This window comes from Rhododendron vialii, chromosome 8a, assembly GCF_030253575.1.
Source record: "Rhododendron vialii isolate Sample 1 chromosome 8a, ASM3025357v1".
NCBI classification, from domain to species: Eukaryota; Viridiplantae; Streptophyta; class Magnoliopsida; order Ericales; family Ericaceae; genus Rhododendron; species Rhododendron vialii.
In genome coordinates, this window is record NC_080564.1 from 17,659,483 (window position 1) to 17,680,642 (window position 21,160).

The 21,160-nt window shown below is 37.3% G+C and overlaps 1 pseudogene; it reads right to left on the bottom strand.

Annotated features, from left to right (window-relative positions):
• The window catches only part of LOC131298616 (callose synthase 10-like), a 29,339-nt pseudogene that overhangs the window by 2,166 nt on the left and 6,013 nt on the right, over nt 1-21,160 (bottom strand).

Below are 21,160 nucleotides of genomic sequence, written 5' to 3' on the forward strand. Positions count from 1 at the left end.
ACGTCTTTTGTCCAATCGATATATTCCTTCACCCCTTTGTCACACCTTTCTCTTCAACATATACTTCTTGGGACCCTATCATACCTTTTTTTCTCCAATCATTAAAAATCGTTGAAACAACTTTCTTTTCTCTATACATTTCTATTAGTCCCCTCAGTACAAAGTATATTGGCTCCAGAGTTAAGCTATATGGCATAACTCTAAAACTATTATCTGGTATATTTATTACAACTCCTACAAATTGTTCACTGAATGGACATTAGAATCTCTATGTACCAGCAGTCTAAGAATCTGTCATTGGGTTTCCAGTGGCCTAAAAGTGCTTGCATTTAAAGATGACTATAATTTTCCAGTAAACTACAGAAATAAAAAGGACTTCTACACATAATCATAACAAAGCTACTTGAGATATAGCAACAAATGTTGTAGACATCATAAAACGACACATGATTTCAATTCTTTTATTATCTTTAGGCATAAGTTCATCATTCCTAGTAGATTTATAAAAACAACTAGTACCACATCAGTCAAGGACAACAAAAAAACAATAGGCCCAAATGCACAGCTAATCCCAATGGATGAGAAAATACAAAAGAACCTATTGCACATCCAACCGTTAACATCAAGAAGGAAATGATTTAACCACATCTTCCTTCCAATGACGAAAAACAAATTTCAAATTCTAGCATTCAAAATTAAACATTTCCAAGTTTCTCAATAAATTCATTAATCCTCAGAAAACACCCCACCCGCCAAATTCAATACTTCACTCAATTCCATACCAGAAGTAAAATTACTTAACACCATCATATATGATTTTACAAAGCTGAACAAAATCGGCCACTATGTTTACCTTCCAAACTCTATTTCTGATGTCCTCCAACTCTGTGATCTCCTTTATACAATACTATTCTCCGTTTTGCTCTCTTCCCCCTTTTTTCCTTCTTATATTTTTCCCTCTTACACTACTTTCCCCCATCTGTTACGTTGCAGCAAAAAGCCCTCCTATTTGAACACGAAAACTCACACATTTTGGTGAAACACACCTCGAAGTAGATTGTTGACACCTTTCTTCTTTACCATATTAATTTGTTTTCATCCTAATAATCACACACGTCCACATGTGTAGCACCTTAACCACCCTAGCAACCTTGTAAACCAGACATGCATGTCCTCCCCATGGCAAACATTTGATTTTCCTACTTCATCCTTTCTGTTTTATCTTATTTTGATACAAGTCCAATAAAAATGCAAGTTCAATATGAATTAGTTAATATGTCTTTTTTATGCATAATGGGATGTCTTTTTGATGTCTTTTTTATAAAACCCAGAAATCAGTATCATCGTAATAGGTTCTGGAAGTGTTTGCTCCCCTTAGCTTCACCTTGATAAACGGTGTCCACAATACCTTGGTATAAATCAGCCCCAACAAAATCCTGGTTATTTCAAAAATATTTTAGCCTCGATGTCTCTACCTTTACATACATGTCGACACAATACTGTTGGAGTAAACGGCCAGAGTGCAAGAGAATTTAAGGGTCTTTTGGCCTTATTTGCAATCTGTAGCAGTAGTATTCTCGACAAGAAACTGTTGTTCTTTCAATTTTTTTACCCCGGACATTACTGAAAATAAGACATTTCCTTTATAAGATACAGTATATAAAAATTGTAGATGGTAAAGGAGAGGGCAAAAGATTACCTTCGTTTTTTGCATCGATTATCTCTTCATGGACAACATTTGATGAGGTGATAAGATGAATTGACGATAACAAGTAGTATCTCCTCTTTTCTTATCAACTCTTTGAATTCCAAAATGCCAACCTGGTTCACCAAAAGGAAACAGCAATGAATAATGTAAAGGATCATAGCTACTAAAATAGTATTGTATTCTTTCACTTTGCTTGATGTTTGGCCAATTATGATCTCTCTTTGTTTCCGTTCAGCCAAACTATCACCTTCAATTGATATTGTTGCTACTTGATAGGCTGAAGGACTATTATAGACTCATTGATCTAATCCAGATCTGATGATAATTTGGTATGTGTCTAACTCATTAATCCTGGATAAGTTCCTAAAAAAGGATGAGTACGGATTTTGCTGAAGGATTCGAATGAGCCTTTCAACAATTGAAGTCCTCATACTCATACTCTGAGAGAATTTGAGTCTGTTTTGAACCTCATTATCCGTATCATAGAAGTATAACTGCAAATGCGAAAGCTTATTGTCGGAGGATTGGAGCTCATTAATGAAATGGTAAACCTGTCCTTGTATCCAGAAAGTATAAATACCATGATTTCTCTTGCGCATTGACTTGTCATATTTAACACCAAACGATGTGAAAGAAAAAGAACTGTTATATGTTCAAACAAAAGTACGAAACTCATTGGCTGCTTCAGAATTTGATAAAAAAGAACCCGTAACTCTTGAGGACAATTAATAGGGAGTAAAGAGATTGGGCCATTCATACAGCAAAAACCATCGTGTTCTCAGTAGAATCTAAGCGCATGAAAATGCTTACATGGCTATTGTGACGGTAGGATCATAGGTTCTTATGGGACAACAAATATTCTACACTTTGTCCTTTTGCCACGTCGTTGACTACACTTTCCTACTTAACAACCAATGAACTATTTTCTTGTGCCAAATAGATACCTTAAGGAGCAAAGCTACAACAATCGTGCAATTTAAGATACCACTTACGTTGATATTTGATGACTTAAAAATACACATGATGATATAAAGCATGCAGGCTCGAGGTTGCCTCCTAGTTGATGGGGGCCATTTTTCAGGAGGTTAATTCTGTCACATGGGAAAACAGGAGCGATCCCAATGGACCCCATCCCTTACAAGCCTGACATTGATGTTGAACAAACACATTTTCAGCGATTCTCTTTTGAAGAAACTGTTGAACTTCTTCATTTGAAACTGAAAAATAAAAATGACTTTGATTTGGCCCTTCATGCTCTAGACTAAAGAGGTTTGGCTTGATGATGTGAGCATTGACGGTGGCGAGTTATCACAATCTATAAAGATTGATAAAAATTGTATCAGTTACCTCAATATTCAGATCACCTTCAGGCCTAAGGAATTTGGCTATGATCGTCATTGACGTGGATACGTTTTTTGGAGCAATGAAGTTGCCAATCAGCAAGGAGGGTGGTATAACTCGTCTTAGGAAGGATGGAGATGACGATGACGATCGTTGACTCTCCAGCCTTTAATGGACCTTGTTGCTTTCATTTAGTTATGCCCAATGCTTTCAAATTTTCTAATAATTTCGCAGGTGAACTATGACTACAAATACTTTTTGTTCGTCTATGTTAAAATCTCTCATCCTTTCTTTGCTCACACAACGAGTAGTATGCTACTTTTCTCCATACAAGTAAACTTTCAAAACACACATACCAAAAGCCTTCCATTCAAAGTACCAAACCAAAGTACAACCTGCTTTGGCCAGTGAGTAATACTTCTTTGGCAATATAAATGTTATTGAGCTAAATTGATAGTTTTTGACAAACTTTCTTTATTTTTCGTAAGTAGAATTTATAAGTTGGAGGTTTTGGTTTTATTGGAGAGCAACTCCACGGCTGAATTACAATGCATAAACATAATTCCCATAAATGAACCCAAAAAACTACTACCAACATGAATTGAGCGGGAAAACATGCAAGGAGACCATCAACAAACATGAGCAGAGGAAAAAGAGTTCACTCGTGAGGGATTCCAAACGGACACACCGTAATAAATGACTCTCTTGATCGTGTGAACAATTCAGCCAGCAAATCCCCAATTGGCTCTCTCGATTGTGGCAAATTTCGGCCTTGGAAAATAGCGCCGATGAATTCTTGTGGGTCACCAATAGTGACAATCATCGTCTATAAGCCACCGAATCTATCTCCACATCCCAGATCTGTCATTTGCCTCATGAGAGAGAGAGGGATTTCGATGGAGCAGTTTTCTATGCGTAGATTATACTAATCTAAATGATGCTTGCCTGAAGGACTGTTTTCCACTACCAAAAATTGACCAGCTAGTCAATGCCGTCTCCAAACATGCCCGACTGAGCTTTATGGATGCCTACATGGGGTATCATCAGATAGCAACGTACGGTCCGAATCAGGGAAAAACTGCTTTCATCACACCAAAAGGGATATTTTGTTACAAAGTCATGCCATTCGGTCTCAAGAATGCCGAACTGACCTTTCAGCGAACGATCTTTGCTATGTTCAAAGCACAGCTGGGGGTAATCATGGAAGCATACATCGACAATTTAGTAGTTAAAAGCCGAGAGTCTACCGATCACCTGGATGACCTTCGTGAAGTCTTTGATATTCTAAAGAAGCACAAACTTCACTTGAACGCCGAGAAGTGTGTGTTTGGAGTCGAGTCCGGTAAATTCCTCGGTCACCTGGTGACATACAGGGAATAGAGGCCAATCCCAATCAGATCTTGGTGATCCAAAGCCTCGTCCAGCATGGTGGCCGCTCTCAACTAGTTCGTAAGTCGGTCATCTGATAAGTGTCAGCCATTTTTCAATGCTCTGAATGGATGCTAAAGAAACTTTTTGTGGACCGAGGAGTGTAATATCGCCTTTGAAGATCTCAAGTCCTACCTACAGTCCCCCCCTCTGCTTACAACACCAGTGGATGATGAAGACTTATACTTATACTTGGCGGTCTGGGCAACTCTATAAGCTCGGTCCTAGTTTGCCAGGATGGTTTGGAGCAACAACCTATCTACTATACGAGCCAGACTCTAACTGACACTGAGACACGGTAACTCCCGCTCAAAAAATTAGTACTCGCTTTAGTCACTACTTCCCAAAAGCTCGTCCAATACTTCTAAAACCATTTGATCATCGTACTAACTAAGCATCCGATCAAGACTCTATTGCGAAAGGCCGACTTATCTAACTGGATCTCCAAGTGGGCCGTGGAGTTGGCCAATTTCCACATCGAATACCAACCAAGAACCGCAATTAAAGGTCAAGCCATCACCGAATTCTCACCAACCATTGACTGAACTGGGGCCGGACTGAGTCACTCTAAAGGCGAACCAAGTGTCCAAGAGCCTGCAGCCAAACCGTGGCGTCTCCTGGTTGGGGATACTTAGCAGCTTTTTGTTGATGGTGCCTCAAATAAGTGGGGCTCCGGGGCTGGCATCATCCTGATCTCTCCCAGTAGCACAATCCACGAGCATGCATTCACCTTTAACTTCAGAGCATCTAACAACGAGGCCAGGTTTGTATCCCATATTTCATAGTTAGTTTTAGGTGATTACCTAATGTAATTAGGGAGGTATGCCTTCCTTGTTTCTTTGTTTTGTTTGTTCTTGGATAAGATTACCAATAAAGAAAAGAAAGTAAAACAAAATCTGAAAAGCAAAATACTCACGATTAGTGCTCACAAAGCAGCTATCAGTTCAAGACATAGTAGAATTCGCTAAGGGTTGTTAAAAACAAAACATGGAAATCCCTAACAAGGGTAGATGGAAGAAGTGTATTAATATTCAGGGATTAGGTTCTTGTTATTTACTATTGTTTTCAAGGGTAGATTAGTCACATTTAATTAGGGTTTTGTCAATTTAATCTCTTGTACTCTTTGTAATTCAAGTTATGCAATATATGGCCTTGGATATCTTTTGCAAAGCTTTCAGTATTAACACCACAGCCTCCAATCCTTCATGTCAGTAATGTACAAAAATCTACTTCAAACACGTTGGCCAGACCCAATATCCAATATCTTGTAAGTTGTAAGGTGGAACACTATCAGTTCTTATCAAGCCATTTGAACTTCATATCTTCACACGTTTCAACTTTCGCTATGTATTACGCCTAGATCGCCCTCTCTCAACATATTGTCATCAAAATAGGAAAACGGTCCAACAGTCTACTTCAAATGATCTAACTCCGTATTACTCCCTCCGTCTCATTTTCATTGTCCGTTATTCCTTTTGCCTCTCGAAAAATATACAATATGGATCTTATTTGATAGATTTTAATTTATTCTATAATATTAAGATGTCAAAATCATGAAAAACATTATGGATTGAAAGATATAGGCAATAGACACAAAAAGAATAATGGACAATGAAAATGGGACGAATGGAGAAATAGGCTTCCTACAAGGTTACCGGTCAAAAATTAAAGCCAAAAGCTTAAAGGAGAGAGAGCATTCATGGTACAATTAATTGGCAACATATGAAACCAGCTCAATTACATGTGCATGTTCATTAGGTAACGGGATATTCACAAGGAACCAAAGAAAGTAGTATCATACCACAAGAGCATCTATTCTGGCTTCAATAACGATGGACGCATATCTCGCTGCATACCCATACATTAGCGCCAAAGCAGCGTGTATGTCATCCGAATAAGTTTCATCCATCTTAGCTCTATCAGAGAAAAAAGATAGAAATCTGCAGCCAATAGAGCACCGTAATGCTCAGAGCAACATAATTCTAATATAGATATCAAAACTTAACTCGCAGAGCACTAGAGCACAAAGTTTAGAGTTAGTTTGTTCAAGAACAATAATTCACAAGAGAGTGTTTCAGCGCAAAGTGCTACATAAATATTAAATGTTTCACTAGGAATATTAATGCAATTATTTTCTTAACAACTTGAATGAGTACGATCATAATCCTCAACATACACCCAACATAATCATCAGGAGAATATCTGAAGATGTTTTACATGTGGTTAGAATTTTTTTTTTTTTTCATATATATAGCAGTAAAAATTCGGTCAATGCTAGGATAACAAGAAAAATGTAATAAAAATTAATGAAAGCAAGAAAGCTAAAGCGTCACCATAATCATTGTACATAGAGATAAAAGTTTAAAATACAAGCTAGAGCATGTCCCCACACCCAAATGCATATCAAAAGATAGAGAAAAGTTATCTAATGGTCCTGGCATACACCTTTGAAAGATGCTCTGCCCAACATTATGTCTTTCAGTTTTTTCCAAAACAATGTCCAAGTGGGATGCTGCCACCTAGAGTAGACATAGCAGAGTTTAGATGTGGTCAAACATAGAAGACTAGCAATAGAGTTGCAAAGTGCATATACCAATCCCATGGCTTTCGCCAAACCGAGCCTGTTATAGAATGGAAAAGCGATGTCAAACAGACACGTTTGGAAAGGCATTGACTACATAGGCGTGTATAGGCATCTACAATAACCTATTCTTCATCCCACCAAGATTCCCAGCTATGTTCTCCCTTCACCCCAACACAACCCTTGTACAGAAGCCAATTGGTCCAATCATCGAAGTCCTCGATGGTCCAGTTCATCGCACCGTTGAATTAGGCCTACTAATCATGGATGAAATCTACAAAAACAGTGAAAACTACACAATATACATCTCCAAAATGGGAAAAGTATAATATATATTCAAGAATGCACAATTCAAAACAACGGCAAATTCATTTCGTAGAATAAACAGTACAGAAGATGGAATATGTCTAAACTTACTTTTGCCACTCAAAACTGGAGGGATTAAAAATATAAGGAGCAAACAGCCATGAGATGACAAGGAACCAACTGCTAAGGGTTACGAGAACATAAGAAACAACACCTCCCTTCGTGTATCCATAAGCAATGTAACATATTAGCAGCAACGCCACTTCCAGACTGCAAGAGAAGAAATAACAAGATTGTTATTGACCTTTCACATATACCCCATCCATTAGCTGCCAATGTTGTACGTCTGGAGAAAGAAACCATTATCATCCAATAAAATATTCACTCACGCCTTGACAAAATGACTTCTTGAGTAAAGCCTATAGTTATTAGCAAACTTTATGTGACAGACAACAAAGCCTCTACCAGTTGCTCGGTACTGCAGATGACATTTCACAATGCAAATGTAATCAATTAATCCCCCCATAAAAATCTGTTCAAGCTTCCTGATTTATGATATACGATAGGATTGGCATACCTTTGCGCCACCATGGAGGATAGTACACCCAAAATAATGAGTTCTAGTTCCTAACGAAAAGGTGAAAAAGACAGAACATAGCTGAAGCTACATTGTAATAAAGCTAAACACGGCCTGCAAGTATGTACCATTGAAGATGATAAAAATGGCAGAATATAGCACTATGTTAACCAATTATATTCAGCTTAATAACACTTTGACAAGATAGTTCAATAGAAAGATGAATAAAGGATTTAGATGTTTGATACAAAATGAAGCCAACCAAACACTCATGAGAGAGGAAATCTGGTCATAGTTTGTCAAAATTAGATGGACTAACTTTCAGTAATCCCAGTTCAAGTATGAAACCCACTACCATTGGCACTGTAGTGAAGACTCCAATCTGGACCAAAAATTGAGCATTTAAAGCTGCATTCAGTGAAGTACTACCCAGAGAAGCAGCGACCCGCGCAATTCCACGATCAACTCCAGAGAAACCCTGAAAGATTTAGAAGTAAATCTAGGGTTAAAATCTGAGGAGGGATGCGCTATCTACCATATCGGACCAAAAAAGAGTCCTCCAATAGCAATCCAACGGAAAGGCTGTTCAGAAACTATATAGAGAACTAAGCTTGGTAAGAGATGCTCTTACTATTTTCCAGTTCCGTCTCGCGCTCCTTGTCTGTCAGATTTTCCGGTTTACTAATCCTGTTAGCATTGATTCTCCTAACTATCAACTCTATTTGCCTGATACTATTCTTCGTATCTCATTCACTCTTTTCAAATTTGCACAAATCCATAACTTAAAGCCATATATAGGTTTATTTTGCTTTGGAAGCTTCAACCGCCCCAACTAGAACTGCGATTCTATCTCAATGGGAAAGCAATTCTAGTGAAGTTCTTGCTCTGAATGTTTTGGAGGCAATCCCACCAACTAATAGAAATGATTGATTGTGATTGATTAAATCTAATGCTATAAATTTTTAATCATGACCACTATCTTTTCCCTACCATTTCCTTTATTCGTAGTAAATCTTCAAGATAAATTAATTTTTCCTGCATTATTTAAGGCTCATGCACTTCAGATGAGAAGCCTGTGCACTTAGTAACCTCATCGCTCCCATCCCTAAGGCCATGGATCCACTAGCCAGCTGGCCTTCAAAATGTTGGCGTCAAAGATCCCAGCAGTATACAAGATCAAATATGTAACTCTTAATTGACACTTCAAACACCAATGTGACTAAGACCACAAAGGAATCAAGTAACAAAAACTAAAACGAACAAAATGTCAAAGTTAATATTGAATAGTACCTCTGCAACAAAAGAGCATTATCAGCCGCCTTTGGACCCTTTTGCTGCTTTTGTTGCCCATAAATTTGGCAAGAGACTACATAAGTGAATTTTAAATCAACTTGTGTGTAGAGACCTGTATTAAATTTCAATAGTTTTGAAGTTTAAATAAAAGTTAGAATACTGAGTTAATGTGAAAGGTGTAGTGGTTATGTGTTTTGGGGTTTAAGAGACGAGACGATTAGCGGAAGGGTGCAAGTGTATGTGTGAGTATATATAGGTGTGTGTGGTGGAAAACCACACAACACACCTCATCCTCTCTCCCTCATCTCTACTATCTCTCTCTCCCACCCTCTCGTCTCGCCCATCCTCGAGCTCAATACACCTCAAACCCGCAAGGATCTACTTGCTCTCCACCTTATACCCATGTTCTAGACCTCGGGATTCATTCGTTCAAGCTCGGAGGAGGTGTTCTTTGTGGATTTCAAGTCTTGGAGAGCTAGGGCTTGCTTGGAGCGCTCAAGTTCGGCTTTGATATTTGAGGTAGGGATTTCTCACTTCTATTATGTGCTTATAAGTTGATTTGGTGCATGAATCATCTTCTTGATCGTTGCTTTGAAGCTTTGAAATCATTTTGAAATCACTGAAAATCACAAATCGAGGTCAAGGTATCGATATCCAAAGGTGGGGTATCGATACCCCTTTTTGTTTCTGGACAATTTGGGTCCCCTGTTCATTCTAACAGGTTTTGCCCCTGTTTCACCTATGATCCTGCACGTTTTAAGAAACCTAGTCTTTCTAACGCATCGTAGACTTAGTGTGAACTTCGTAAAGGGTTGTTGTTAGTGTGTCCTAGATCATGAGGACTTCGTGGTAAGATCGAGGCTTGGTGGTGATTGTTGGGTTCCGTAGGAGTCTAAAGATACTGGGAAGAGAACCTAGAGAACTTAAAGGTTGTAGGTTGACGGAAATGACATGTGTTGAAATGCGATATGAGAAATGGACACGTGGACACTCCCCTAAGTTTGGCAATGCTAGATAGGGATGTGAGAGATGTTTCCCTTATGTTTGAGATGAAAGATATCCCTAGCGTAACTTGTAAAGTTTAATGAGCTAAAAGGTGGGAACTCTTGAATCGTTGTGAATGGATATGCTTGATATGAGAAATGTGGACACTTGTATGATGACGCAAGAAATTGATAGTGTAATGTTTGCGAGTCAGTTGAAATGGGATTATCCTTATAATTTCTATATGAATGGATCTTGTTTATGAATTCCTTATATGCGACTGAGATGAATGATAAAGTTATGAAATGTAGTAAGGGTATGGTGGTGCGATAACCTATACTGTGTGACTTGGAATTGGCTCCATCGGTGAGAAAGGTACTTGTGGGGAGTAACGGGACTCCATAAATAGCCCGGTAAGAGCACTCGCTCAGGACGGGTGGAGTTGGTATGCAACGGTGAAATGGAAACAAGTAAAGGGTCAGCAGAATGAATCCATGAAAGGAAAGGTTGGTTGTTTAGACACCGGACTGCTGAGATATATTTGTTCCTTTTAAACGTGTTGTTATGTATATCGTGGAGTCGAGACGTCGGATAGGTAATTTGGAATAGGATAAGAGTCAAGGGTAGTCATGAGTAAAACATATGAATTGTGGATGTTCGTGGTTAGATTAGAATCTTGAAGCGTAGGTATTGTGCTTTACTACCATAATCGATGATGGGACATTTACCAATCACATTATGCATGTCATTTGAGATACTGTATTCTCTCTATTCTTCATTCTAGCTGTCTACTCATTTTTACATAAGAGTTGTGTAGATTTCTCTACTCGGGTAGTGTAGCTAAACCCTTCATTTTCAGGCGTGCAGTAGCATGGAGGGACGTACATGCATTCGAGTGCATTCTCTTGAGAGTTGAGAAAGTGGAGACATCTAGTTCATTTCATTCATATTTTGAAGGTGTAATGTAAACTCTTATGACCTTTTTAACCCTTGTAATTATGAAGCATTGGGCCGTGGTGACTCATGATGTAATATTTTGGAACTATAATTCGAGAAGATTGGCAAGAAACACTTTTGAAAAATATTATGGATATATTGTGAGAGTTTTCTTTATGAAAAGTTATCAATATTTATGTTTAAAATTGAGGGCGTGACATTGTACCCGTGCTTCACGTGACAACTCAAAACCTTCCGTTGTTAGGAAGTTTGCTTGAGAGTAACCCTCTATAAATGAAAGATGCAATGAGTAAGAATATGTATGGATTTACCGCAAAGAGGCTCACAAGAATTCAAAATTTTAAATACCTCCAAGTGACCTATTCTCTAAAAAACTCTAGAGCATTAACGCCCTTCTATAATACATCATGCCATGCACTGGAACATTAGAGAAATATATAGAATAATAAAATACCAATTTCCCAAACGAACTAAAATTGAACGTAAACAAGGCTTTCATATAAGATCCAGGGAGCAATGCAAGTATTGACACAATCTAACCTGTCCTAGCTAATGTATGTCCTCGATAAGATGCCCAAAACTGAAGCTCCAAGGAATCACGAGTTTTCTTGAACTTCTGCATCCCCACTATCACCTCTATCGATCCGTTCCAAAAAATTATCCCATTCATCTAAAGTAAAAACAGTACACAATAAATAGATATAAGTTCTGCAAAGACGTAAATCTAAGATACCATTCCATGGAACATCAATGGCGAAGCAATAGGGCCCCACAATTAGCAGGGAGATGTAGAACACTAGAAGTGAAGAACCAATCTTCTAAATCTTTTCCATAGATCAAACCATTGTCCAAAACTAAACAATGGGTACACATTGTAACAAAGGCATCACAAGAAGGAAATATTGACAATGTACGCAAATTATTCCCACTAAACAAAACACTAAAGCAGTCAAGCAGAGACAACTTTGAGATGTGTTTATCTTTGTTGTGACAGCGTCCATCACCTACCCATTTCTAACCTCGTATTCAAACGAATTCACCAGCATATACAATATTGGTTGTCACAAAAAGGAGTCTTATCTCACAAAAAGGAGAAAGAGAAATGAACACTTTTCCACTGATCTCTTCTAATTATTGGGTACCACATTTTTCGTTCTGTTATCTAAACGACGACATTAAATCCCTGGAAAATGAACTCAATATCCAAACGTTAGACTTGCTTGACATTTCAATCTTTGTGCATATTGACATCGTTTTGCCAGTCCACTTCACTCCCAGACTGTGTGTATATTGACATCGTTTTGCCAGTCCACTTCACTCCCAGACTGTGTATTGCTAAAATGCATTACTTCTTTTAGTTTTCTTCACTTATTTTTCGATCAGCAAGTTACTAAAATAACTAGCAGAAGAGTACAAGAAAGAAGGACAACATGTCCACCAAGAAAAAAAATGCAATAATCTCACTCTTACAAAAATGTATTCTTCTACCCAAATTAGAAAGGCTCGAAAGGTACAAGTCCAAACTGATTTCGTTTCATTTATGGTTTCGAAAATTATATTTTTTGTGTTTGTCACGTGTTTGACGTCGAGTGATGGGCTTAAGTGTCAAAAGGGTATGCGATTCTAAAAATATAAAATGTAATGTAAACAACATTAAACGAGTACTCCACACATGTTATGGAGAGTAACCGATGAGTGTCGGTGTTAGACAGGGACACACCTATTTCTCAGAAGTCAAAAGTGCCAGGGCTTCTCAGCCACAACCCACAAGCACAACCAACAAAAGAAAGAAGCTTTTCTACCACGCCTAATATTTAACAAGAGGGACCAATAAGAAAAAGAATTCAACCACTGAGAAGAATACCTGAAAAAATCCTCGTTTTTAATGTGCAACTCAGAGGAACTATAAAGAATAGTTTCACTGTAGTACGGGGTGAAGACACTGCACACAAATAAAACTAAATGATTACAACGGTATTGTGAAATAACAAATAAAAAGTCAATATGGACGTATTCTGAAGATATGCACCAGAATGGCATCATTTCATAAACTGACTTTGTTGTAGGCATATCCATGAACAACGAATTTGTCAAAAACTCTCATCTTCTTCTTGCTTCAAGATTTTTCGGAATATTTGCTGCAGAATCCTTTACTGTAAGAAGCAAATTTGCATTATTCTTATAATTTCGGGATCCTTAGGCCATTCAATCCTAGAAAAGAGTCGACCTTCATTTCTTGCCCTTAATAATATATATTCCATGTATCAAGTTGCTCCCTGAGGATTAAATTATGCACAACTTCTAAACAAAATAAATAACCAGTTTCTATTAAACTTTGCAAGGAATAATTTCCAGGTAAACAATACCTTAAATCAAATGAAAGCATATCATGTGTAACAACCTCATAAAGATCATAAACGGCTTTTGCAGCACCTTTGGCAAGTTCAGGAGTTTCATTCGGTGTCTGTCACAATATTTTTGTTAACATTCAATTAACTAACAGCATCATTATAGAAAACACTATTTTTTGTTAGCATTCGATTAACTACCAAGAAGTTTATAGAAGATGAAATGGACAAAGAATCCTCTGAAAATTTCAGCAACAATACCCCCACAATAGCAACAGCTTCAACTGGAGGTAAAGTATCACTCAAAGACATAGATGAGCAAAATCCAAACCAATCACCAACAAGGAATAAGGAATTCGCTTCTTCTTTTCAACAACAAAAATCCTAGTATGACAGCAAAAGGTCAACTCCAGATCGATGAAAAGGACAAGCATTACTTCTCTTGCACATGATGACATAATGGAAATAAGACAGCCAAGTTTCGAAACACACAGCACTGGAACTGGATGTGACCGTTTACATGGCCCAACAAACAAGTCCATGGAACTACGAAAACTGTAAATCTGCAATGTCGACTGTATAAATGCACTTTAAAAAAACAAGAATTTGTACCTGGACATCAGGACATTTAGTTCAAAACAGAAAAGAGAAGGAAGCTAAACCCAATGCATCAGTTAACTCCTGGTATTAGTTAGGTTCATTACACATGCTAATGTGACTAGAGTTGTGGGAAGAGAGAATTGTAATCTAAGGCATCACAGCCTTGCAAAACAAGTAAATACCAGAAACAAAGGGGTCCAGCCTGATGATGAATGATAGCTGAATAGGTCTAAGAATTGTTGGTCAGAGTGGCCAGTGCATTAGAACTTGAATAAGTTGACTGAAGACAGGTTAGTCATTAGTGACGCACATTAAAAAAGTCAAATACAGGTTTTGAACCTAACAAGCAGAAAACACATTTAATAAAGCTGGAAAAGTACAAAAATGTACTAGGCCTACTGGCAAGACGGCCAATAAAGGATGAAGACTCTACAAATGACTTGAAACAAAGAAGATTTAAATGGTTCATGTTTTGTTCCGCACTTTCAACAACCAGTAATTGGAGATCCCCAAAATTCATATCAACAAACAAGTTACTATCATAAACCTTATAAGGTAAAAACTAAAGTCACTATGAAGACAAATAGCTCTATGCAGAGCAATGCAAAATGAATTGGATGTTTTCCTTATCGGAAAGACAGCAACAATATATATGACAAAGGTTTCATGAGAGAAGTATATTAATTTCTCAGAAACATAGGCGGGCAGTATGTTTTCCTTGTCAAAAACAGAACACACACTTAGGTACCATGTGAAAAGTATATACATAAAGTATCATATGATCAATAAAATCTTTTTGATTACCTGTGGTAATCTCTGTAATAACCATGACAGAGTACAATAAAATGAAATAATATACTGCCCTCTATAGTTCAAAATCACAACCCTAATAGTAAGCCACTGTTACACTAGTCCAAGGCATTGTTACACTAGTCCATGGTTATTTAAACAGTAAGATTGTCTATGAATCTTGGAGATATGGACGAGTTTGTCCAAGGAAAGAAAAAGGATATAAAACCCCAATAAGTAATTCAGCTTCTTCGTATCATTATCTTCTATAATTTGCCTTTACCTTTCCCTTGCCCTCCATATCCAACAACTCAAGTACACAATCTAATGAATAATGCCTGCAAGACAGTACTGTTGACCAACTCCCCGCAAGGAGAAAAACTATCAATGAAGCCATTGAAACTGGAAACTTAAAATTAAATCTTTAAGCGGCAGATTGACAAAGTATAAAAAATCTTCCCTGTGTTTTCCTATGGAGGGACGAAGAGCACAGAAGCATTTTGCAAACAATAAAACGAAAGATAACAAAAGCAAACAGAGGGGTTCGCAACTCAAGTCAAGCTCTCATCACTTCAGATCTCAACCAAGAAAAGAAGGAAGAAAAGATGGTTGTACAAGTATTTTTTTATTCCAAAAGAAAAAATAAGTTAAATCTCAACAATAATTACCAATGCTGTGAACCTTGAGGGGACCAGTGGAAGCTTTTTAAGAACTAATGTTATAACAAGTGAACCCTCCAATATACTACTATTGATTTCACGAAAGATCCTTTCAACCCTGTCAAAAAAAAAAAGAGGTTATGAAAAGGCAAATGTAACTGTAATCCGTAATTAAGCATACCGCTACACATGAGACATAAGAAACATTTATTATAACTACACATACGTATATTATATCCGACACTAAAGCATCAGAGTAACTATTAAAATAAAAGGTGATTATTGATTCCCTAGTTTTAAGTGATTCATACCAGAGTCTGCCTTCGCTATCAACCAAGGAATGTAAAATCCATTCAACACTGTAGAAGCACTCCTGAACAGCATATGCCATCTAATCATATCCCTGCAAATTCTATTCCAAAGATCTGCTTGTGTATCTTTGCAATCCAAAGCTAAATCAACTACCAACAAGATCTGTAATAGTATATGGTATCACAAAGTATACAAGAGGCTAACACTACAATGTTAGCAATTATGTAAGCTAAGTAAACTATTAGCTGGTTGCACCTTACTGCTTAGGAGAAACAAAGGCCACTGCACTAATCTCAGACTCCACTGTTACTAGGCATAGAAAGCAAATCCTTCTCCCTGAAAATTAAAATCAACCCAATTACCACGAACTCAAATAGATAACTAAGCATAGACATAATTTTTGAATACTGAGTACCAGATTTCAGCATTACAAAATCTCCCTCGCGCAAGCTCTTAATTATCTCATTCCAAAATGGAGAAAATATGACTGCATATATCTTGTGAAACTTGCGACAAAATGTACTTTTAACACCAAAATTTAGATTTGGATAATACAGAAATAAGTGAATTTCTCATATCCCTCGAGCATTCAAATAAGGCTACCATGCTTAGATATGTCTCAATAAGTTGATACCCATTGGGATAAATCGGTGCGCACACACTGTGTCAAACTACACTGCTCGAGGAAAATGACCTTGCCAGGTAATACACCATGGATGGTAAGCAAGGTCTTCAAATTAAGAGACTTGGAGAATACTTTGAAAGGGAGACGAGAGAAATGAGCACTTCTAGTAATTGTGGCGAATGAGGGACAAGAGATTCATTCCAGAATCATTAATGGAGATGGGTGGAGTATATTCTCTCTTATTTTGAAAGGTTATGTGTTAGGTAATGGTAGGTGTAGAGGGGAATGTTAGATCTTATGCACAGGTGGCAGCGCTGCAGGGTGGCCTAAGGGCCCTCTGTAAAATGGAGGCAGCTGACTTGGGCGCACTCAGAATCCATCTCAAATTTTAAGGGCTGTTCATTCTATGTGCCTGCAGAGTAGAACAGCCATGCAAAGAAGTAGCTTCATCAAACATCAATAACAGCTTGAGTCAATAGCTTTCGCCTTTAAGCACAGCAAGGCTTACAAACCATTCAACTACTCCCTCCATTCCAATTTGTTTGCTCATTTCAGGAATTCTCTGAATTTATTGACTCAAAAGGTTATGGGTTGAAAAGTGTACAGATTTCCTCAAATACCCTTTAGAATAGTACAATTTGTTTAATAGTTGTGTTAGAATCTTACATTAAAAGGGTATAATTGAAACTTTGCCTTTTTGGTGGTTTCTAATTATGGAAAATTGCATACAATTTGGGACAGCCCAAAAAGAAAACCTGAGCAAACAAAATGGAACGGAGGGAGTATATCAATATGAATGAGAACATAGGATAGAGTCATTAGACTAATTTTTGTAGGGATATTCAACTCGACGGATCTCACAAGAACAGTTCGGATCATAATAGATGGGCCAGAGTAGGCCAAATCACCTATAGCCAGATGGCAATCTACCAAAAAGTCAGATCCTTAAACTAATGTATTTTTTACTACTACAAAAAGAAGGCATTAAGGGATCAACAACTTTACTGATGGGAAACCCATCTATGACAACAAAAGAAGGGAACAACGTGTGACCAAGAACATCAATGGAAAAATTCATGATCCAGACTCTAAACAACAAGTTCTGATTTGAAGAGATAACAAACCTGAGATGATTGTACATTGAAGGGCATCCTGTAGGAGCAGAGTACAATTGTCATAAATCTAAGATAATAGAAGATAAAGCAAAATATCATAGCACTTACTATCGATAGACACCAATGCCCAGTTTCCTAAGTACTGTTGATTTTCTGCTAAGTGCAATCTTAGAGCATCTCCAATGGGTTTGGCATCAAGTGCTCTAGTGGTGTGTACTAGGAACAATCATACAAAAATGTATTTTAGGTGCTCCAATGCTTGTATTAATTTGCGTGCTAGAGTGTGCTAATCTTAAAGTGTCCTAAAATGCGTACCAAGTTTAGCCATATAGCTACCAAACAATAAGTGGGCCCCATCTACTTCAATTCAAATTCCAACTGTAAAAAAATTTAGCCACTGATTTGGTACTTATTTTAAAAGAGATTTTATAGTTTGCTAAAATGTTAAAGCATCCAACTCAAAACCTGACAATGAGTGGAGAGGCCGTCAAGGATCATATACTAGTTTTAGAGGAGATAATTAACCAATGTGGTACAAGCTTTAACACTCCCACACACATGCGACCCCTAACTCGCAAGGGGTGAGGTAAACAAATGATTCAACACATACGACAACGATCAATGACATACAAAGGGGAACCAACCATCGAGGACAAAGAGTTTTGTCCAAAAGCCTCCGAAAACCGAGCTCTAATACCATGTAAAAGCATCCAACTCAAAACCAATTGGTAATGAGTGGAGAGGCCGCTCAGACTTATATACTAGTTTTGGAGGAGATATTTAACCGATGTGGAACAACCTATTGTAGTGCATGTTTACAATAAAAGTAAGTCCTTAAGTTAGTAATGTCTTAAACACACACTTAAGGGATCCACTTTTATCCTAATGCACACTCTAACAAACATTTTATCACAAAAATGCAGAGATGGCCATTGGGGATGCTCTTGGTTAAGTTGATATAGTGTTAGTGGCTGTAAGTTACCTTTATCCAATATTTAATATTGGATGTAGGCTCAATGGCAGTTAGTTTTTGTTTTACGAATATAGAGTACAAGCAGAGCTAATTGCTCTGTTTTCTCACCCAAATCCCAGTTAGGATTTCTTTGTCTCTTTTGGTCCTGATTTATGACTTTGACAGCAATTTTGTTGCATCAGTCATGTCCCTCAGAATCTTAACACCGAGATATATTATCGGTGCATTATATAGCTGTTGAAATAGAGATTTGAAAAGATCGAAACAAGCTCAATTTGGAATTGAGAGTTTTAGACAGATCAACAATCTCCTCTTCCAGATGATCTTAGGTGTTGTGCCATTCCAGTTTACCCCTTTAAAAAATAAGTACTTATTTACAATTTTCAAGCCCATTAAAAAAAATTTTAAAATGTCCTTACTTTCATAAGCCTGCAAAAAAATTAAAAAATTATTTTTGTAAACCCATTATTTTTAAGCTTGAAAAAGTCCTCATTTTTTAAGTACTTATTTGAGAAAGTGAATAGTCTTCTGATGCACTCGTGCAAAGGAACTATTTCTACGTAAGCTCATCCAAACGGAGAGAAAACCAACTTAATCTATCAGTTATCACTACTATGGTGAGAAACAATAATCCGAAAGCCCACCTTTTTGTTTGTGGGGATACAAGTTTCTTGGCAAAGGCTTCTAGAAAACTCTCAAAGCGTTTATGCACCATCTCAAGTGAGCATATCTGCCGAAATGGATTACACATGGGCAATGCCAAAAGAAATATACGAAGAGCCTAATATGAGATAAAAGAACTCAAAAATCACAACAAACAAACAAGCATGTATTGATACCGAGCCCGTGCACCCATCACTCCACCAACAAATTGCATATAAGAGAGTGTGCCATATGCGAATGTCCATCAGATAGATCTGGAAAATCACAAAGGAAAAATAAAAAGAACTAAACATCTAGTGTCCATCTTTTAAATATCTAGTGCCCATATTTTATTTACGTCAAATAACACCCAAGGTTTTGCTGAATACAAAGAGCTTTTTACTGGAGATAAACCAAGCCACGCCTTGTGTCCAACTTATTGGCCTCAACCCCACAGAATAAGCACCATAGTTTAAGATCCATACCATGAATGTGAATGATAAATTAACACTAAGAACTGAATTTTATGGAGCCACCACATCAAGAAACCTTTTACGATGAAGCAAGCAAGAAAGAAAGCACATGTATAAGGTGCAACAAATTAACTCACATCCGTTTTTTTTTTGCTTTTTTTAATTAAAGGGTGAAGTATGATGAGCAGGGTGCACCTCCATCCAAAAAACCAGATGGTCCAGATCCCTTGAGGAATCGGGAAATAACAGATCAATGCAAGTTTGGAAGAGGGAATAACTTCAAATGTTGGTCTTACTTACAATATCGCCAAAATATTGTTCCTGCTTTTTTCTAAACACGGTAAGTAAAACATATATTATGGATACATTAAAACAAAAAAACAGCCCCAAGAAGGCACCGGCTAACCTTCTCTTTCGATAACATTACCGACATAGTTCGAAGATACACAAAACTATTAGATACTGTAATACTCACATCTACAACAGGGGCCCAAAGGCTAGCAACTGTTAGAAAATTATTAATGTCTGCAAATAACAACACAAGAAAATGTCAGACATATATGACAAGTCCAACCTACAAGAAATAAGAAACAACCACCAACAACATGAATAAGAGAACATTGTTGTTGCACGAAAATTTATAATAATAAGGCAATATTTGGACATCATATACATACTTTCAACATATGCTAGATGAAGTCCATAACCAATAAGCAAGACAAACAACAATAATCATTGCAGAAAAAATAAATAACCAATAGCAAAAGAGAGAGCCTGAATGAAGATGAGCTCATAACTCATGCTTCAACAAGCAAGACAGATAAGGATCAAACATTTCAGACAACTTAAATAACCAAGAGCGAGAGACGGAATGGTCCAAGTACTTCAAGAAGATCACAATATAAAGAGCAAAGAAAGAACTACAATCTGAAAAATAAGTAAAGACTAAGTCCAAACACCATGACATTTTCAATTTAGTCTACCATCATAAATCTACAAATTGTAAAATGAATTCATCATCCAACAGCCATTTGAATTGAGATAGAAAAAAATTACTTAGTTTGGAACAATTGTGATGAGATTTAGTGACAGAATCCCTAAAGGGACGATGGCTCTTGGAGATATTGGCCAAATATAGTGGTACTCACAGGGCTGGAGGATTCCATTTATTATAATGGATAAGCTAGTCATCACAGTTCAAGGTAAAAATCCCACAGAGGAAAAAAAAAACACTCAATCGCCACTTTAATAACCAACACTAGGGGCTAATGCAACAAAATCAAGGTCAGATCATTAAGGGAGAGAAACTTTCCCAAAAGGAAAACAAAGAGCTAAGGTCAACAATTTTTCTATCCTAAAATGATAAAACTATTACTGAAGGGCCTAATTGGCTAAGATAAAGGCAAGCGGACAGCTTAGTAGAGCTGACAACACTAAACTACGTACAGA